Genomic DNA, 24,141 nt, shown 5'->3' with positions numbered 1-24,141 from the left:
TACTTACACTGATACATATCATCCTCATTCATCCTCTGAAGGAATACCTGACGGTGATTCCCGGAGGCAAAACAGGAAAAAAGCTATCATATAAGATTTATTTTAAGATATTTTATTACATTTTATTTCTCAGAACTCTTCAGATGTTAGGATTATAATAATTAACTTTTTCAAGATTATCCTGTATATATGGTTTTCGCCAAACCGAAATTTTACATTTTAGATATTTAATACATAATACTTCTCCATAATTTTATTTTCAATAAAAAGTTTTTATTAAATACTTACCATAAAGCTACCATTGATATTGATACACAATTAAATTTTTTACAAGTTATGTTTACAATTTTCATGTGCTTGTTATTTATTTAACATAAAAAACAGGTTTTTTACCCCAATTTATTGGTTTTCATCTCAGATTTCTCAAAAACAACCACAGATACGGTTCTTAAACCTATTTTATTCGATTTTTCGGGTCAAAAACCGTAAGAAATTACTAATTTTTTCCCTTAATTAACGTCCTAAAAATATCAGTACATCATTTTACCGGGGTATCTGAAATACGAGCTAAATCTTTCACTAGCCGTAACTCACAGATGAATCATTTTATCTTCATATAAACTTTTCTCCATTATTTTTACGAGTAGATAAGTTATGAAAGTCCCGAGAGAACTTCGTGAAACACACACACACACACACACACACACACACACACACACACACATATATATATATATATATATATATATATATATAATATGTATGTATTTTTGTATGTATGTGTTGTGTAAAATTGGGTTCATGAATCGCCCAAGACAACCCTTTTAAGCAAATTTTAACTTGATATTTTTTTCATAAGACGTGTCAAAAATGTTATTTCTGTGTAATTTTAGAAAAATTTTAAAGCTCAAAACTATTTACATGAATTTGATAAAATATTATCAAAAATTAGATTAATTCCTATTTGGAAAACAATATATGATTACCATCAACAATATAACAATTATAATAACAATATAAATTACAATTAAGATGTTAAAATAACGAAATCATACGTTATTTTAGTCGTAAAAAGCGGTTTTTTTTTTTTATATTATTAAAAAATATTTTTAAATTCTATTTTTAAAAATACTCCTCTCACTAAAACCAGACCCAACGCTTTTGTTTTATTCCACAATCTACCAGTCCCATAAGCTATCAATTAGTGAAGTAAGCAACAGAAAATAATTTTATTTCTTCCGTTCCCTAATAAGCCAGGTGTGGAATTTCGTTATTCTTAGAAACGTCATTCTAAAACAGTGATTAACATTTCATATCAATACAAACTAGTTTAAATAATTTACATTAGCAGTTTTCAACTTACGTTAGTCAAAAAAAAGTACATACAAGGACATTCATCTACACAAAAGAAAATTTAATTATGGTGAAAATAGTAATAATTAAGAAAGGAGAACACTCAATGGGATTATAGCTCAGCGATTGACAGAACATTTGGGTATCTCCAACCATAAATTTCCGGGGGTGGGATAGGGGATACCTTAACAAAACCCGAGCCAATTTTCGAGTGGTAATGCAAAATCAGTAATAAATTCTCGTTTTTGGATGGTAGATCATTATCCTTTAAGATAAAAATGTCGGGAATTGTGGATGAGATGAGCAGCCGCTGCCTGGATTTGGTCCTAAAGATACCCTCTGAGTGACCTTTTTTGTTTAGTACTCCTATAGAGGAAACAGTGAAGAGGAATCTTCTTATTGATTCCTCTCTAAGAAGATTGTCACTTTCGAAATTCTCAGCACCCACCCGTGATCTTTTTCAGTTCACTTTGAGCATGATTGATATACATCAGAACGATGGATGTAGATACAAAACTACATGCTGAAGATGTAGAGCTTTTAGAAGATTCGTGGTGAAATTTGTGGAGATATATCTGTCTGCAGACCCTATTTTCTAACAAGCACAATTAAAATACTGTATTAAAGTTACTATCGGATGTAAATGAGTTTCGTAATATCCCTTAAAATGCGTAAACTAACTAGAAAATGAATATCAGTAAAAAGAATACACCGTCATTTAAAAAAAACATATGTTTATTTTGTTTAATTGTAAAAAATGACTACCTGTTATTTCATCTAAAACCCCTCTGCTATTAACATATTTTAACCAGCTCACACATTTCACCATGCGATATAAATTTAAAATTAATTTATTAAAATAATTTGTAATATTATCATACATTACTTTAAGTTTATCATTACATATATCTTCATATAGAGTAAAAGTTATGAAAAATCAAACGATGTTTACAAAATATATAAACCTAGAAATTGTGATAAATCTTATGTAGGTACAAATGAGTTAATTTTAAAAAAACGTATTCATGAGCACAAACTTTTCTACAGATATGAAAATTTTCACTCAATTTATTCGAAACAAAGCAAACTGAATAAGAATAAATTTTAAACGCTAAAGAAAAGTAATAAAATTCTATATTATATCCAAAAACAAAGGAATAAATTACATAGCTCCAATAGAAATTATAACAATGAAAATAGAATTTTTAAAAATAATCGACAACGACGTTGATAATCATTCTTGTCAAATGTTTTTTTTTTCTTTTACATATAAATATTTCAACCTCCATCCCATACATTTGACGTAACTTTTATAAAAATGTTAAGAAAATTGTGCGTGTAGAAAATACAAAATTACAAAAATTATTATAACCTTGTCTACCAAGAAACATATTTTATAAAAACGAATAAATTTTACATGGAAATAGTCTGACTCATCTGTTTTTACTGAATAATTACGCCTCTTTAACTATACAAAGTGAACCTTAGTAAGTATCAGGATGCGAAATAGATACGTAAACAAACCCTTAATACATTTTTATTATTATTATTTTTATTTTTTTTAATTTTATTCGTTCATTAATAAAATTATCTTTACACGAATATCATCAGAATGTTTCTTACCTATAAAACCAGGCCGGTGAACACAGCAGACGTACGCACAGTCAGCATCATGAAAACAACCTGCAACATGAAATACAAGCCAAATTAGAAATTTGGAAGTGTAAAAATATCATAATGTTAAAGTCTCAAAACCATACCATTTATTGTAACAGAAATATCTTATATTTGTAAGTATATGTACCAAACTAAGCATGAAAGAATAACATTAAATCTGGAAGAAGTTGAAAATTTCGACTAAAACCGTTAACGTTTTTCCAAAAAAGCATTTTTGGAAAATATTTAAAGGAAAATTTTCATTTTTTTTCAGAGCTCAAGACTTGTATGATGAACGAGTAAAGTTTCATTAAATTCATCTCCTTCCGAGATTTGATCCTCTCTCTTTAATTCTACCACATCTTTTTGGTCCCGACTACAAATTTTAATAGCATCAATGCCCGATTTATAGAAGCCATCATACCATATTTGAAGAATATTGATTTACCCAATCCCTAATTATCAACCCGAATTTATGTCAAAATAAACACACAGACATACACACAAACACCTATACATAAATGTATGCATATGAACGAACATAAGTTACTGTTTCCTTCTTTATTTTTCATTTCTCAACATTTCATAACCACCTGATTCCAAAAAAATCTAAAAAAAAAGTGTAAAGGTGATATTGGACACCATGATTTCTACTTTTATTAGTTTCATATTATACTATAACTGCCAGGAAATTAAAAAAATATATATTAATTAGAAGGTTGGATATTTTTCCAAGGAGAATTATTGTACGATAGAGCTAGATAAGTGAATTAATTTTAATTATAAAATTCCAATAAATACAATTAATAAACGTTCGAAGTTCCTGAAATGTTTATGAAATTGTTTTAATTCATAATTTTATTATGAAAATACAACAATATGAAGTAGATATAATTTTTATTTTTAAAAACTACTGCATCGAAAATTCTGAAAAATATTAATGGAATTAAATAATTAAGATAAACTAAATTCATCAGAAACGTTTTGTTAATATGAAGTGCATAATTTATTGAGTTACGTTCTCGGGAAATAAATTCTTACCAATACACCGGATTTTGGTCTAGTGGTAAACTCGTCGTCGTAAATCAGCTAATTTCGAAGTCGAAGTTCTCAGGTTCAAATCCTAATAAAGTTAGTAGTTACTTTTACTCAGATTTCAATACTACATCGTGGATACCGGTGTCCTTTGGTGGCTGGATTTTCAATTAACACACGTCTCGAAGTAGTCGACCTGATTTTGTTCAAGACTACAAATTTATCGGTTCAGTTACATTACACTGATAAGTCGCTAATGACTTTAATTGTTGATGGGATTACAAATAAAAGTATTAAAAAAGAAAAAAAAATCTTATAAATTATCACTATAAAAAAGAAATTATAAAAATAAAAAGAAATTATTTATTTTTAAAATATTTATTCATGAATTTTATTTGGATTTATTAAACAATTTTAGTTATTTTTTTTATAACTCAAACTATTTTTTTAAAGAATTAAATATATCTTTATAAAGTGAATTGAGGTAATGATTAAAATAAGTAGAAAATTTATTATTATGTATCGACAAACAAATTATCGATTGTAAATTAGAAATACTGTTCCTTTTACTACAAAAAATAAATAACTTTATAAAGACAACTGATTCGTAAATAAATTAAAAAAAAAAATGTTGTCGGTTAATAGAACCGATAGTGAAATGTCAATTTAAGATGTTTAATGTTCTGTAACAGCTTAAAAATAAAAATAACGGTCTTAGTGGGTGCACGTCTGTGATTTGCGGCCGTCACACAAACTACATCCTTCAGACAAGACATCTAATATCTATACAAATGGGCGCTTGTATATGTGTGTGTTTGTAAAAGTATAAGATGATTTCCATTTTACTTTCATTTTTACAACCTACGATTAACCGATCACCTGTCTGTCCCGATCTCTAACTAACGGTTTCACTGTACGCAGACCGACCAGTAGTGCCGCATATCGACAATATACTTGACATAAACAGGCTCACACGCACTTAATAAACCAGTTACTTATCTAAAAACTATGCGTGTGTGCTTAAAAAAAATAAAAACATAATATTATATACCTAATATTACAGCTACGAATTAGATATAACTATCCCGTATAGTAAGCCACAAAAAAAATGTTTAAACAAAAAATTATTTGTCGTATTTTTAGAATTATAATAGATGCTGATCATATCATATTCGTAAGGGATCAATTACTGATATTAAAGTAATCCATGTCAGCCTTTTTACATATATAGGATGAACTAAAAGTCAAATCCCCAATTTCTACTATAAAAACAGTTATAAAAAAGTTAAAAAATATTTTCCATCTTACACGTTTAATAATACACAACAAAACAAGTGTTCAAATTGTCTTCCGTATGCGCTTCGTGCAATCACTTTAAACATCTTAAGCAGCAGCATAATGAACTAGCTAAAATAAACTTTGCAATTAGTTTTAATTGCTGTGGTAATGATTGCTTTAGGCGGTTCAGATCATTTGGATTTGAAGAACTTACCTTTAACGATTCCTCAGAGAGAAAAATCGCAAGAAAGAAATCAAATAAAATGATTCCAAGGCGTCATATCTTTTTAGGAAAAGTTTGATTGAGGTAGTCTCTAACTTAAAAAAATTTTTTAAAGTTACTACTTTAAAAGAGTAGTGATGCCTCAAAACGTAAGGAGAACCAGTGTTCAGTACAGGAACTGTTTAATAGCTTGAGAATGACAAATTTCATCAAGACGATTTACAGGTAAATCGTCTTCATCCGACACCAAATATATAAACCTATGGTAAATTAAGTTCTTTTTTCATAATTACATTAGAAGTTCCATTAGAACAATAATTACAGTTAAGACGGTTTACAAGATCATTCAATTTAAGTATGTGTTCGAGAATGGAATTCGATGATTTAAAGGAAAAAATAAGTGAACTTATTAATATGATTAAATTACGAAAAATCTTGGTAACTGATTATAAATAAATGCTTTGACGCGTAATAAAGATCCTCTAATGGAATATTTTTTATAAAATATTGAATAATTGAATGATAATTAACGAGTATGCTATACATACTAAAGTTTCAGGCTGTTCATACACGAGTATGAACAGAAAAATGAGAATGACAAATTTCAAGATATGAATCGTTTTTCATACTTTTGTCGAAGAAGTAAGGTTTTAAAACACTCAATTTTTTGTGATTCCACAACAGATATAAACACAAGGTACTTTAAAAAAATCATTCCTTAACTTTCATTAAAATAATTACCTCGTTCATCCATAATCTCGAACAAAACGGATAAAAATCCAGTCAAAGGTAATTAAATAAATAAAATTATTAAAACAAGACTCATTTCCTTTATTTTTCTCTGGTACCAAAAATAATTCAAACATATCATACTCTACTAAACGGCATTTGTATGTGTGTCTGTCTGTGTGTGTGTGTCCGTCCCCCTGACTTAGCATCGGAATGTACCGATAACTAGCGGAACAAGAAGTAATCAATTTTGGATACCTAATAATCCCATTCCGAGACGCCGCCCGCCAGGGCATCTCCATTCCCCCCCGAGGGGAGAAGATCCCACCTCGTAGCGTGTCCGGTCGCTACACCACCCCCTCCGTTCCTAGCCAGCAGTGGCTTTAACGGAGGACATCTTCTCGCCCTCAAACTGATTGTGCCACACAGCTTTCAGTCCAGGCCCCGCAGAGATGCCACCGATGCAGATGCCCCGAGAGACATCTACATCGGTAAAAATTCACCCCGAGATAGATTTACATGTTTATGCCTTCAGAATGAAGACAACGGACACCTGCAGCTACCACGTCGCCCTCAGGAACTAAGCTAGAAACCTAACCGCGGAAAGAAGACCCCGCGCCTAGATCCAACTATTAAAGAGCCACTTTCTGAATGTCTCAGATCCGTACTAACAACCTCAACAATAGATTTGGCCCTCGGAGTGGATTGCCCGCCAGGGCAATCCACTCCGAGGGCCTAGCTGCGGCGAGCGCCCTACGTGACGCCTCTCTCTGCAGCTAGTATATATATAAAACGTATATACACGTATATACACAGTATTCAAAAAATAACAACTTAACCACCAAAACACAGAAAAACCTAAAAAAAACTAATACCAATAGTATTTGTGTTTTGGTGGTTAAGTTGTTATTTTTTGTATTTAATACAAAGGTCATTATGGTGTTGAATTATTTGGATTTTGAACAAATATATAAATAAAGTGTTGCCCCTAAATTCTCCCCCTTTCCCCAAAATCTAAAAAAGTTATTTTTTTATTAATTGAATGTTTTTTAAGTCTTCCTAGGCATAGCAGTAGTGGAAACGACGGGGAAAAATACTTTGTGGGTAATATTGGGGTTAAGAGAGCCGATTTAAAATTACCGATTTTTGAAGTTTTTTAAATTTTTTTTATTTAAACTTTTAATAATAATATTACAATAAAATTTCATAATAATTCACACCATCCCTAAAAACGAAATGATAGGTAACTTTTTATTGGTAATACATTTTTCATTGGATTTTAGTTTCTTCCATTTAACACAGTAAACGTAGACAAATTAAAACATTTTTTGGGAAGTGATTTTTGGGGTGGGAACTGAAAAAAGTAAAAAAGGCCAATTTTTAAAACTTTTTTCGTGTATCATTATTTTTCCACCGTATAAGAATAAACAACCAATGCCAGGAATGTATAACAACTTTGATTCAGCTTTTATATATATATATATATATATATATATATATATATATATATATATATATATATATATATAATTTAAGATCACATCCTACCTGTAGCGCTTTCGGAGTTTCACTCCATCTTCAGAAGCAAATATATAAATTACAAATTAATTAGAATAAAAATAAAATTAACAATTTTAAATAAATTTCATTAGTATACATATATTTGTGTTAATAGATTTCACCTTTTATATCTTCCATGGTAAGATCGTATTTATATGTATTGTACATAAATAACACTCGGCTACGAAAAACTGTCATTTTCCCGTTTTGGAAGATCACATTACAGCAAAACTTTCTGTTGAGTAATTGATTTCTTGACAACTGTTTTATAAGAAATGAAATACCAAATAAAATTCAATCTTTTTTTACTATATTTCACTTGCGAGAACATAATTTAATTATAATAAACTTAAAATATTACTACATTAAAAATGACACTAAAAAATACAACATTCACACTGTTTAGTTTTACTGCTCAACCAGTAATGAAGTGATCTTGATAAACTTACGCCTGTACAAATTAAATTCATCCTTAGATTAAAATCAAACCTCATAAAACTGCCTAATATCATCCTTAGATTTCAGTAAATGTAATAAATAATAAAGGAACCCACCGGGTTGTTCTAGTGGTTAACGCGTCTTCCCAAATCAGCTGATTTGGAAGTCGAGAGTTACAGCGTTCAAGTCCTAGTAAAGCCAATTATTTTTACATTGATTTGAATACTAGATCGTGGATACCGGTGTTCTTTGGTGGTTGGGTTTCAATTAACCACACATCTCAGGAATGGTCGAACTGAGAATGTACAAGACTACACTTCATCTACACTCATACACATCATCCTCATTCATCCTCTGAAGAATTATCTAAACGGTAGTTACCGGAGGCTAAACAGGAAAAATAAAAAATAAATAGTAAAGGGAGTCATTTACATCATTATTACATACAAATATACAAACAAGTTACGTATAACGATTACGTATTAAAATATTTATAAAAAATTTAGATATTGTTAAAACACATTTTTAAAACATTTAAGTAATAACGTTTTAAAGGAATATTATTTATTATATTCTAAATTTCACTCTTTCTAATTTTTCACGTAATTTCTAATATTGATATTAAGATATCATTAAATCACGATTTTAAAGTTAAATATACAATAATAGCAATAATTTTAATAAATATTTAATATCGTTTAAATTAATGAATTCAAGATATATAAGAGAAGATAACAAGCTGGTGACCAATAAAATCTTAAGGAAATATTTTTAACCATGTTGACGTAGTATTACATAACAGATTACTACAAATAAACAACAGTCGTGATCGAGTGACTTACTCTCTATTTCTTATTTCTCACCTTTATTATTAATTCTGAAATGTTTTTTTTATTTCTTTCTTATTTTAAATGTTTCAGAGAGTAAAACAGATATAATATTACCGTTACTATAATTCTATTGAAAAATTAATTGTAAAATCTATTTATTATTATTTTAGAAAAAATTGTTTTATCTACAAATAATATTGTTCTTTGACTCGGAACATTTTTTTTTCTTAATGTGTACGTTGCAATCTGTTCAACAAGTGAACAATAAGAACCCCCCCCCCCCCCCCAGAACTAACGGCTCAGGATGATATGTATGACATCTAAATGAGGTGTATGTAGTCTTATACAGACTCAGGCCGGACCATTCTTGAGACTTGTGATTTAATTAAACCCCAACCAACAAAGAACACCGGTATCCACTGTATAGTATTCAAATCCGTATAAACCAACTAACCTTTACCAGGATTTAAACCTCAGAACTATCGACTTCGAAAATCAGCTGCTAAACTACTGATTTGTGACAAGTTAACTACTAGAAGGGTGGGCAAGACTCGACTCTGAGAATAAAATTTTCTATATGGAAAAAGAGATTATTTGTAATGAAATAAAATAAATTTTTAATTGGCATTTCTGGATAAAATCTAAAAATATATATATATATACATATATGGATGAAGGGAAAATTACACAGTGATTTATTATGAGTAATAATATCCCAAATCAATCATCTTTCATTTTTGGATAATTAGAAACAGTTCTAGCTTTTTTCAGAAAATAAAAATATTACAGAATTCTTTTAAATGTTTATTGATGGACGGAGCTTGTAACTTGTATTTTATAGTCCTAGTATTTGTATTTTTTGTTTTAATGATTGTCAGTATATTAAAAACGAATGTAATTTTAATGCAAATCGAGTGGATGGAGATTTTTATTATCTCCATTTTTGGTGGAACAATTCAGGAAGAAAGCAGTTTTCTGGAGCTGATTAAGTAATCAAAATATCAAATAATTCATTGTCATCCTCTTTACAGATTTAATTTTACAGATTTAACTTTTACAGATTTAATTTAGTCCATGGTGTATGTCTAAATAATTAATCTTAATAAGAAGATCAAATTTATTTAGTTTACATTATAAAGATTAAACCATCTTGAATCGCTGTGAATCATCACAATAAATCGCTAAGCTTAGCACCGTTGTTATATATTTATAATGCGTATAATAAAATTATACTTTGGGACAAAATCAAATAATCAGAAAGTAAATTGACGATAAAAATTCTGATGTGGACACCACATGACTTCCTTGAACGCCTAATAAATTACATGTACACATTTTTTTGAAATGAAAAGTACATAAAATTTTATTTCACTAATAATTACTGGTATTTTTTCATATTGTTTTTTCCTTTTTATTGTTATTATTAAATTATTATTTATTGAAAAGAGGTTTTACAATCAGTGGTTAATAATTATTAATAAATCAATATATTTAAATTTAAAAAAGTTAAAAAAGGAATAGGAGATGAAGTCGGATTTAAACCGATATGCCTTCCCCTGGTAAGACCCAAATATTTCATTATCTAAAATTTTATTTGGCTATAACTCTGAAACCAATGAAAATAAGTACAATTTATGATATATAGTTGAAAAGCTTTCAATGAGAGCTTCTTGCTGCAGTTAAGAGGAACTCCAAAATCCAAGTTTTTTGAACTTTGGGCTTTTTTAGACACTTTTGATCCAGTCAATTGCAATCAAAAGGGAAGGTTAACCAGATGTTACAACAGTCCTAAATCCAAAATTTCAACATCCTACGGCTAATCGTTTTTGAGTTATGCGAGATACATTCGCTCATACGTACGTATAAACGTCATGCCGAAACTAGTCAAGATGGATTCAGGGATGGTCAAAATAGATATTTCCGTCGAAATCTGAAAACCAAAATTTTTCGCGATCACTATTTCTTTAGTTTGTACAAGGTAGTAAAAACTGTCACGATTCTTTTTTCCTTGTACAAGAAAGTATTAAAATCGTGAAATATTTCGGTTTTCAGGTTTCAACGGAAATATCTATTTTGATCATCCCTGAATCCATTTTGACTAGTTTGTACGTACGTACGTATTTCGCATAACTCAAAAACGATTAGCCGGAGAATGTTGAAATTCTGGATTTAGGATTGTTGTAACATCTAGTTGTGCACCTCCACTTTTGATTACATTTGACTGGACCAAAAGTGTCCAGAAAAGCCCAAAATACAAAGGTTTGAATTTTGGACTTCTTCTTAACTGCAGTAATAATCCCTGATTGGGAGCTTTACAACAATGAATCGTAAGTGGTACTTATTTTCATTGGTTCCAAAGTTATAGCCACATAAAATTTAATTATTGAAATATTTTGATCTTACAAGGGGATGGCACATCGGTTCGAATCCGACTTCATTTCCTTTTTTTTAACTTTTTTTTAATTTAAACATATTAATTTATTAATAATTATTAACCTTGGATTGTAAAAAAATTTTGCAGGAAATAATTTAATACACGTAACAAAAAAAAAATGTATGTCATTTAATAGGCGTAAAAGGATGTGTTGTCCACAACAGATTTTTTTATATTTATTAAGTTTTAGGGACATCAACAGCCATAGTCATTAGCTCTTTTCCACATAAAAGAAAAAAGAAAATATTTCTTTCCCTCCTTGTTAAAAACACCAGCAACATAGTCAGTAGACTAGTGTTAACAGAGCATCAAAAAATAGACTAATGAAAGGATGTTAAAACCCCAAAACTTTTGGGCTGTCTTCTCTGGTTGGACGATTTCCAAGGTTCTTGTTCACAAAACGTTCAACCACGCTTGCTAACGCCGGTGGCAGATCCGTAATCATATCCTTCGCTTTGAAAGAAGTTGCAGGAGTTGACGCCTTTGCATACGGCATTACCTTCGGCGATCTATTTTTGCCGATTTTCTTCGCTTCGAAGTAGCTCACCTTATAAATTGTCTCAACCTCTTGGATTACTAGGCGTGCCCCGGATCATAGATCCTGCCTGGGTTCCCCCAGTCAGCCGTCTCCTACAAATTTAACCCTGGCCGGAGAGTCGTACTGCCTGATCCACGAAACCGTCATCCCAGGATTCGCATGTAGCAGTAAGGACTGCGATACCCCTACCCATAGAAAAATCCCTGCCAAGGGCCGAAGTGACTGGTTCACGCTGAGCGGCGCAAGACTTCGACAGAGCTAAGCTCTCAGAAGCCCACCTACAACCGGGAGGAGGGATTATTTTTTTTTTTTCTGAATTTTTATGGGCATCGACTGCTAAGATCATTAGCCCTCGTCAAATTCTTTAAAAGAAATTATTACCTCATCAGGATCGTCATATGTAAGGGTGTAAAGGGCCCTTACATTTTATTTAAAAACACAAACTTCACAATAAACATTAAGACATAAAAGACAAGGACAATCACAAACACTTACGGGGTGTAAAGGGCCCCAATATTAAAATTTGAGATAAGGTTCTCAAAAGACCATGAAATTAAAATTTCAACTTATCAATACCATTTCTTTCTTTATATATATATAAAACTACCGCTTAGAGATTCTTTTATCACAGCTTTAAACTTTCATTTTATAGACTTTTAAGAATTCCACTGGCGTGTAAAAATGCAACTATATTTTCTTCATTTCCATTATCCAGATCAGCGCTAATATTATTTCTAAGACGGAACCTCTTTCTGAGGTCCTCATATATGGTACACTCTTCTATTCGATGCTTGATTGTCAGTGTTTTATTACAAACACCGCACATTGGTCTCACTTCGCCGGTTAACATATATAAATTTGTTAATCGCGTGTGACCGATTCTAAGTCTGGTCACCGCTAAGTCGCTTTTCCATTTATAAGAAGTGTTTACTGAGTTTAATTTTGTATTTAAACTCCTCCATTCAACATTCCACTTAGTTTTTACTATGTTTGTTAGACGGTTTTTAACATCTGCCACTCTTACAGGAAATGCATCCAAATCATCGCAGACTGTTGCCTTTCTGGCAGCTTCGTCTGCGATTTCATTACCTGTAATACCAGCATGCCCCGGAGTCCATACAAATACACATCGCTGTCCTCGTTGTTTTAGAACGTATAAAATGGACAGGATGTTTGCAATTAGGACATCCTTAATGTTCTTGTTCCGAATTGCGACAAGTGCACTTAAAGAATCGGAACATATTAACACTCTCTCTTCGCAATAGTATTCGGTGTAGCGAAGAGCTTGCTGAATTGCAGTGAGTTCTGCCGTGTAAAACTGGCCACATCTGGCAGTTTCCAAAAGTGGGCTTCTCCATTTACATATATTGAGCATCCAACACTATGTTCGGTTTTAGAACCGTCAGTATAAATTCTGATATGTTCTTCGTAACTACTGACGGTTGCCAAAAATTCCTGTTGGATGATCACTGCTGGTTTCTTTTTTATTTCTCCTTGGGAGAGATCCAAACTTGTATTTACCGCTTTCAAGAGCCATGGCGGTATTTCTCGTTTGCTAGTGTCTCTGGTATAGCAATTTCGTATTTTCTTCTTAATTCGTGGTACCTAATTCCGGCTGGTCTGGAATAGGTAGCACGATGTTAATATACTGCAGCTATAGGATGATTCGTAAACAATTTATTATTTATATGAGCAGGGAAAGCCCATACATTTGCTGCATATCTTAACAAAAGGATCTCTCTTCTATAATGTAGTGGCATTATTTCGGCTCCAAACATTAGACTAGCCGCCGGACTTGTGCGGAAAGCGCCTATTGCATATCTAATTCCGCTATTATGAACTACGTCTAACTTTCTTAAGTGCGACTTTCTAGCGGATGAATATACGATACATCCGTAGTCTAGTTTAGATTGAACCAATGCTTTGTACAATCTCAATAATGTCTCTTTGTTTGAGCCCCAATTTAAGTTCGATAAACATTTTATAATGTTTAGGGCTCTTTTGCATCTATCACTCAAGTCCTGTATGTGTAATCCCCATGTAAGGGATTTATCCAATACTAGTCCTAAATATCTTACGCTGTCTTTATATTGTATTGGATTATCATCAATTGTCAACGCAGGACTTTGATGAGGAATTCTCTTCCTACAAAAGTGTACACAGCACGTTTTTTCTGCTGAGAATTGGAATCCGTTATTCCTTGCAACTTCATTTAGAGCATTGATCGCTCGTTGCAATTTGTACCTCACCATAGCAGTCTTGTTGCTGGCATTCACAATTGCCAGATCATCAACATAGACGCTTTTGCTGATTTCTGCTGGAATGGCTAATATCAATTTATTAATGGCAATGGTAAACAAGGTACCGCTCAACGGCGAACCCTGCGGTATGCCATTTTCCAAGATTCTTTCACATGAATATTCATTGTTGACGCGTACTTGGAAGGTACGGTCATTCATATAGTTGCTGAGCAGTATAGGCAGATTGCCACGAATGCCCCATTCATGTATCTGGAGCATTATACCATGACGCCAGGTCATATCTAAAGCCTACTGAAGATCAAAGAAGACTCCGACACAATGTTTCCTTTTAATGAAGCTGTTATATATAACGTCCTCTAAGCTGATCAAATGATCAGCTTAATTAATAATATTATTATTATTATTTATTATTAATGAACAAATGAAGTGTGAATATGATAATAGAATTTTGGAAATTAAAAATTTAATTAAAATTATTCAAATTCACATTTAAAAATATATTCAAATTGCAATTCCCAATAATTATAGTTTTATTATGTTGTAGATGGTAATAGCACATCAAAATAATAATTTTAAAACAGTAACTGAGTTGGTGAATGTATGTTCCCATCAGATTTACCGTACATATAATTTGTCATTTGTCAAAATATAATTTTAATCATATATAAAATTTTATACGTTCTAACAAAGTAGAAATCTTTACGAAAGCGCTAAACTTGCAGAAAAGAGAAAGGATAATAATATAAAGCAGTAAATAGGTGATAATTAGTTTTTTTAGATAATTATATTCTGCTGTTAGGATGCAGTTTGCTAAACCATTTATTAGAAGTAAAAGAAAAAAATTAGTAATTTATTCCTGAAAAAAAATTTCACTTGTATCAAATTAGAAGATGAATTATTTTCATATTACGCAGCACAGTACTTTGGCCTAGTAGAAAGCACTTTATTATTATTAAGTTTTTTCTGACTTGGCGAAGCAACAGTACTGTTTTAACTCAATCTCCTAGCATTTCGTCTGTCAGTGTGTTTCTGATGACGCATTTATGGACCAAACTTTTTTCCTATTTTTATGAAATTTTTTTAGGAAGATTCCTTGTTATATATATTTAACGACATATTTTTAACAGATCTTTCACATCTCTGCTTAAAAATAGCGGCTGATAAAGTAATTTGGAAGAGCATCTATTGTTAGCTCTCGCCCACCGGGACAATGCTGTCTATTGAATGTTCTTTGTAAATACTAATTTCGTTCTTTCTAAGGTACTTTCCTCCTTTAAAACAGATTTTCGATTTCGTGAACAGTAAAACCAAGATAAAATAGTTCAAACATACACAATAAAACTAAAGATTCAAAACTGAAAGAATAAAGATCCACGATAACAAAATCACAGACAAAAGATCAGAACTACACTGAAAAACGAAGATGTAAGATTTCAAGAAAAAGTCTTAGCCAAAAGGGGATCCAAGATGTCAGAAGAAAGGGGGAAAGCACCTTAGAAAAATGAAAAAATATTGGAAGAGAAAAGCACAACATTTTATCTAGGTTTTTCTTGGCAGTGAAGTGGAAATAAAAACTATTTTTTTGAAAAACCTAATTTATTAAAAATCATTGCATAATGAGTGAGATCTAATGTTTCAAAGAATTACTAGTGAATAGATTATCAATTATTTTAAAGATCTTTCGGTCAATATTTTTAAAACCACCATCCCCGTCGCGGCTATAGATTTAAAAAAATTCCAAGTAGTTTTTCTAGTAATTATGTATAAGTTGTTGCTCTCAAAGTTATCGCTATTTATAACTTCCCTTGTCTTATCTCATTTACTCCAAATGATGTCATTTGAAATAGGTTACTGTACCTGTAAGAAATGATGAAATAAAGGAAGTGTTCCCAAAATCAAACGTTTAATGATATTGAACTTGTTCAAGGAGTAGAATTTAGAACATTCGTCATTTCATTGACAATTTTTTTAAATCATGTTACTTATTTGAATCCCCATGTTATTAGAATATCTATAAAATTCAGATAGTCAATTTCAGGAGGATAATCAAAAGCTTATTTCAGACCTAACATATCTCGAAGGTTGACCTCGATTTTGACTCTAGCGTATATGTTGCTCTTCAAATCTTTGAGAGCGCTCTAGAGTAGATGTTCAGATCATAAATTATAGTAGCCCTAGAAGTTCTTTTTTCTATTTGTGACCTCACCCGCCTTTTATATTTTAGACTTCGGTATTGCTTAGAATCTATATTGCTTCGATGTTAGGTATCGCTTCAGAGAGTGAGATGAAATGACAATTTTTTAGCGTGTGAAAATGCTATGTCTGACCGGGATTCAAACCCAGTATAAAAGGCTGAGACGCTACCACTCGCGCCACGGAGGCCGGCGACCTCACCAACCTAGGCGTTATGAAAATATTAATACCGAATTGAAAATCGAATCTAGCCCAATTATGCATGGCTTCACCTGATCGAACTTCTCAATTCAAAACATAAAAATTTACTGTGTAGCACGAGTATCTACTTTGTTCGCATGAGAATGAATTCTCGCGGATCGCCGCTAGATTAAACAATGACATCAAATTTAGTAAAATACGTAAAACTTTATGAAGAAGCCGTTACTGACGCAGACAATAATTAATAAAGACAACGACAATGGAGACTAAAAATTGTCTATCGATATATACTATGACATAAAATTTAGTAAACGTTCTTGGTTATGTATTTATATATATATATTTTTTTTTTACTAGCAGACCCGGCAATTCTTCGTTACTGCTAGATTTGAATATATATATAGATTAAATAAACACAATTGAAAGTTTGATATGGCTACAAAATCATAACAATTAGTACCGAACATTAACAAACTTACAAAACATTATGGAACTTCACAAAATTTAACCTTTCACTTTATAAAAGTCAGAATCTAAATAAAGCCAATTGTCAAAACAACACTACCAATCGGATTTAATTCAAACTACTTTCTAAATACAGTTGTCGGTTCAAAATATCCCTAACATTCTTTCTACTGGTCAGATCGAGAATTTTAATGAAGGTCAGATCCAGCTTTAAACCTTCTCTGGACATCGCGACCATTTTGCAAAAACCCGTGCGTAAATCGGTTCATTAGGTTTTTAGTCTATAGCGTATACACATACCAACATTGACTTTTACATATATAGAAGAAGAAAGTCTATTGGTATATTTTTTTCTTTGTTTTGTAAATATCTCGACACCGGCGCCACCTTGCGGGTATAGTTTTTGTAAAAAGTTTTCTTTTACGTAACTAATATATATTCTGAATATGAACCAAATCGGTCCATAAATACAATTTTTCTAAAAATATCAACCCTAGCGCCAGCTAGTGGGTCCATTTTTCACAAAAATATTTCTTATCACGTAACTAGTATATATTCCGGAGGTTCCGGGTTCTAATCCCGGTCAGGTATGGCATTTTCACATACGCCAAAAATCATTCATCTCATCCTCTGAAGAATGACTAAACGGTGGATCCGAAGGTTAAAAAAAAAGAAAAAAATTAATATATATATTATGAATATGAGCCAAATGGGACCATAAATGAAATTTTTCCAAATATCTCGACCCCCAGCACCATCTAGCGGGTTCAAACTAATTCAGAAACCTTTCCGGGCGTGCGCATAAAAACTCACCAGTTTCATCGCAATCGAATGAATAGCACAGGAACGCATTCAGGACAAACAAACAAACATTCATTTTTACATATATACTTTTATGTAGTAGTGAGAAATGGTGAGGTCTGTACTGTAGTACACATTTCGAGGAACATAAGAAAGCTACATTTAAAAATTTCGTAATGATTAGTTCACTAGTTTTCGCGGTTGTTGTGAAAACAGACGAATATATACTTAACCTCAGTACTTTATATAGTAGTGAGGTTAAATAAAAGATCATTTTATGACAAAAACATTAAACTGATGATATTTTAAATATAATTTTATTATATAATACTTGTTTAACATATAATTAAATACGTACTCAAATATTAAGGAATTAGCGTTATTAGATGTATTATTTTATTTCACATCGATTTTGTTTATTTATTTTTATATAATTAAATCGTCTTTATATCTCGTATTTTATAAATGTATTATTATGAAATCAACCATTTCCTTCTTTTTTTTATTATTATTAATTAAATTTATGCTTTGGAATACTGTTTTAATCAAGGTATTCCCTATTTTTCCTTTTTTAGCGTTAATACATAACGCTACGTCAGATTTTTGACGTACCGTTCGTAATACATAACTACTTTCTGAATAAATTAATAAATACTTGAGCTATGTTTGGAAAAAGATAAACTGATTTAAATTACTTCATTCCCTTCATACTTATAACTATTTGCGCACAATAAATATTGACACTTTAACAACAATTCCAAGAAAGAGAACGAAAGTGATAATGTGACTGAAAGGGAAAGAGAAAAAATATAAGAGATGAAATACATTTATATTAAACAATATCAAATACTCACACACACATACATCATTTCGTGAGAATGTTGCGTAAGGGAGAATAAATACGGATAAAAATACAAACATTAACTGTATAAGATAGAAAGAGAGAGTGTAACAAAGGAAGAGGGTTTAAAGCGATGGGAAAGGGACATACTTTTAAACTCTTGAAAGAATAAATTTGTCCTTTCAATGTTACTTCAGAAAATATGTCGTCACCGATGTCAAATTAATAAACAACAAACAGTTCATTTATTTTCACAGTCTTCTAAAATTCAATTTTCTATTATTTCTAGCCGGTAAACCAAAAAATATAATATACGAGGAAGAAATTATTGGAATAAAAAAAAATAAGAATATAATTTGAAAAAATTATTTATTAAAGTAGTCAATCATTAAAAAAATAATAATTTTTAAGTAAATTGAATATTGTATCACTAATTTTTTTTTTCAATTTGTAATTATTTGTTCTTATTATACTGAATTAAAATAATGTTACGCATATTATCCATTGTTCACAACAGAAAGGGGTAGATTAGATTTACATTGTATGCCCCACTTATTACAGCACTGCATGTAAAATACCTGAGGTGACGAACAGTAACAAGCAATTAAAGTTGCTTTCTCTGTGAACAATTATGTTTATGGACAATCCCTGTAGGGAACGAAGTGAAGGGTGTGTCATTTCTTTTGACCGTCCGCTCTTATTGAATACTTTTTATTTCAATAATATCAAGATGTACACAACGCTGATGTTTTTTTTTTTTTTAACAAAACTAGTCCAAAATAATTTTTTCCTAACTATAATATTTAGAAATTCTTGTAACTATTGAACCAATAACAGATCGATTATCAAAGTTAAAGTTAGTTTTCTTTTACTATTTTAGTTTGTTTTCACTTCTTTGTACTAAGTAAAGAAAGTATTGTGATCGCGAAAACTCTCGGTTTCCAGATTTCAATTGAAATATCCATTTTAACCATCCCTGAATCCATTTTGACTAGTTTCGGCGTGACGTATTTGCGAATGTATCTCGCATAATTCAAAAAACGATTAGCCGTAGGATGTTGGAATTTTGGATTTAGGACTTGTAAAATCTAGGTGTGCACCTCCCCTTTCTAGTTCTCAACTAAAATCTAGTTGTGCACCTCCAGTCGATCGCAATCGACTGGACCAAAAAAACCCAAAAATTCAAAAAATTTCAATTTTGGACTTTTTCTTATCTGCAGTAATAAGCCTTCATTGAGAGATTTTCATCGACATATCATAAGATCAATTTTGATTATTTTTCTTTTTTTGTTAAAATTAAAAGCAGCATAATCAAGCTTTTATATTACGCGCGCGCACGCACACAAACAAACACACACACAAAAAGAGAGAGAGAAAGGGAGAGAAAATGATTCAAGAAGAATGTAACAAATTTTCAGGATATATCACTTACTGAAATGTTTATTATTGCTCATAAAGATTTATTACGATTGTTCATTAGGTTTAAATACCCAAATTAAGGGGTAAATTTTGTGGTTTTATATGATACAGGTTTTATATGATTCAGAATTTTGTTGGTGTTATATGACCAGAACAATTGAAAAAGTAGGTCCCGGAAATGTATTTTTAATATTTTTTGGCAAACCTGGAACATAACTAAAAAAATTATGATCAAATGGCTTGTTAAATAGGAAGTAAATACAAAAACGTTTTTTCGACCCCAATCTTTAGCTTTTACCCCAGATTTCTCGAAAATTACTAAACATACATTTCTGGGACCTATTTTTTTTCTTCAGGACATATTTCATGTAAAATCACTAAATTTGGGTCCCAAGAAGTACAGTTTGGCTTTATTTTGCCGAAGGCTCAAAAATCAGAGCGAAATATTTCACCAGCTGACCTCCGCTAATGAAAAGTTTCCGAATTTTTGTTTATATTTAATTCTGTTGTTTATATATACCTTTTTTTGCACTTTATTCTTTATTTTCACCAGTAGAACATGTTAAGAACTCATGAATTTCAAAATACAAAACATTTGTGTTTAAATATATAAATTTATATATATTAATTAAATAATATTTTTATATTATAACCTTTTTCTAAATCTATTATTTTTTTATAGTAAATCTTAATTCCATTATTCTTTTAAATTAATTTTATACAATGAGGACTTTCCAAGAAGCTGTTACTTGTAACGCTGAATATCACCCGCATTTCGATGTGAGTGACAATATTGAAACCAAGAACAAAGGAAATATTTTGTTATCTAAAGATCAAAATTGGAAACCGCTTCACACTTCACGTGTTTAACTTTTCCCTTGATGGTATCCTTGTTATTCTTAAGGATTATTTTATAATTTTCAGTTGAGGACTCGTGTAAATTTTCCTTCGACCGTTTCTATTATAAAATAAGCAAAAAAGAATAATAAAAACGAATGATTTGTACCTTTATCGGAGGTAATATAATATTTCTATTTATTATTAGTAATTCCACAAAGTCTCCTACTTCTATAAACTATTAATTTTTATTGACGAACGGAATCTCGAATTTGTTTCAAATTTACGTTTTTCAAAACTTACTCAGTAACGATTTATTTGCTCTTTCAGCCAACTTCAGTGAAACCAGTAAACTTTTTCCTTGAATCCTTATTCGTGTAGTGTATTTTTTATTTTTTATCTTTGTTTTTATATTTCATATAAAAGTGAATCATAAATGCTATTGATATATTTACGCAATAAGAGCATATCAGGTAGAGCAATAGTTACTATGTTTGCTTGATATTTTATCGCGTTCAGGACTTATACGACATCTTCAGATGATATAGGTGAACTAAATTGCCCGAGGAGCATGGTTCTAAAACCTGAGCGTTTATATTATTTTAGTTAGTTTTAGGCAATTTACATACAAAAAAAGAATGTAATTACTAGTTTACTGCATACAATATTTTGAAATTATGCTACGGTTGATCGTTTTTATAACGGTGACATAAAAAAAATTATTTTTCTTAGATGCAAACTTTAATTTATTGTATTCTAGCATAATAATTAAATTATATTTAATTGTTACTGTGCATTAAGAATTAATCCAAATTGTTTCTTCATGTTATTTAGCACCATAAGATTCTGTTAGCATAAATATGCAAATATATCATTTTGTAGGAATATTTATTGTTGTGTAAGAGTTTTTCTTTGTTGTAAAAAGATTTCCATCTAGAACGCTGAAGATAGGAAGGAAATCTCATAGACAAATCAAAAGGGTGAGTTTTACAAATTTTGTTTTTAAACAAATAATTTTGTTTTACCGTAATTAAGATAATTATTATTTCTGAAAATGTTTCTAATACTTTGTTATATTAACAAATAACTGATGCTAATACTGGGATAATTGTATTAAGGAGTGAAAAATTAACTTATTATATATCATTATGTATATCCATATATATATATATATATATATATACACTCACATATAGGATGTTTCACGAAGAAACAGAAAGAATTTCAAGACATATTCTACTAGTAAAAATAAAAAAAAAACCTTATAAAGATGGGGACTAGAATCGCTTCGTTTTCGAGTTATAGCACGCAAAAAATTTCGTCATGATTTTTATTCCAATGGTAAGGTAAAATGAAGCCGTATTGAAATTCTTTAAACTAATGGAAAATTTTATGAATTTGACCGGAAAAATTTAATAAATCAGGCTTCACAACTACATCTAATAACTAGTGTTTCTATCAATTATTTCTAATATGTACTTTTATATTTCCAGTAGTTTTGAAAAAATCATTATAAAACACAAAAAAATTTTCGCAAAACACAACTTTTTAGGTTTGACATACAATAATTTTGTTAAATGACCGTAAACAAACAAAATTTTACAAAAGAATTTATAGAGAATTTAAATCTGAGAAAACCTATGTAAGCAACAACAACTGACCACAAAGAAGAGTTTAAGAAACTTTTATTTTGAAACAAAATAGACGAAATGTGGCACAAAAATACTGTATTATAATTTTAAATTAAAATAATAATTATTTTAGTACTAGAAAATATAGAAATAAAATCAATTATTAAAAGTAGATAAAATTTCATTCTCAGTTAAATGTTAAAAACATTAAGAAACAAAAATTCGATTACTTAGTAATAGTTACAAAAAAATAAATTTGAGTATTATTTTTTATTTTGTAAGCAGGCAGAATTAATGATTTATCAGTATGTAGTCAAGAAATGGTACTGATAAGTCATCAAAGATTTTTGTCCTTGAAGACATGATCTTTGCCCTTGAAGATAAAAATCCAAGTGTTCTGGGCACCCATATTACTTACTACCAGTCTTGCTACGTCGATCAGAAACATGAACACTACTAAAAGAAGACCTAAACAAATTATAAGTGTTCCAAATGCGATGCCGACGGCGAATACTATGTGTATCACTGTGTGATCGTCTGTGAAATCACAAAATCAGGCTCAGATGTAATGAACAACCTACAATTGAACTCGAAATGCAGAAGCGCAGGCTACGATGGTTTGGGCACGTATGCCTAATGCATGAATGCCGACTTTCATACCGTATCCTATAGAGACAACAACCTGCACAGTGGAAGATCCAACGAACTGCATCAAGAAATCATGGACCAAGCAAATTGAGGACGACCTAAAACACCAGAGACTAAATGTAGGTGACGCAAAACTCACAGTTACCATCCGGAAACAATGGAAAAATATCGTACACAACACTCGTTTTCCAGCGACACCCACAAAAAAATACTGATTTCGAGCCTGCCCTCCGCCATACGTTTGTTAAGGGATAAAAGAAGAGGAATAACTTATCAACAATTTAAATAATTCGTGTATATTGTATTTGAGTGTGATTGTATAGTATGCTTCTTGTTTATGTAATTCGACTGATGTGAGAGTCTTATTTCTTAATTTTATTTCTGATTTACTAGATTGAATTACACAGCTGTACTCAGTTTATATTTTCTTATCTACTACCAAAATTATGAAAATAATCCAGTAAAAAATGATTAAAGTAATAATTTTTTAAAACCGTAGGCCTATATGTTTTTTTTTTAATACACGCTGAAAGAGAGTATTTTTATATATATGTATACAATTTGTATTTTTATATACTCGTATGTATACAATTTTATATATGTATGCAAATAAAACCAATGATTTTTCAATAAGAGAACAATGGAGCAAAGTAGGGACAAAAATAAAAATTTATAATATTCAAAAAGTGTGTTCGCACACAGACAGACAACGGACACACAAATATTGATTTTTAGATGTTCATACAAAGATTACACACACCAAAAATCAA

The sequence above is a fragment of the Lycorma delicatula genome, chromosome 8 (genome assembly GCF_047948215.1).
Source record: "Lycorma delicatula isolate Av1 chromosome 8, ASM4794821v1, whole genome shotgun sequence".
NCBI classification, from domain to species: domain Eukaryota; kingdom Metazoa; phylum Arthropoda; class Insecta; order Hemiptera; family Fulgoridae; genus Lycorma; species Lycorma delicatula.
Note: the sequence above shows the minus strand (reverse complement) of the source record.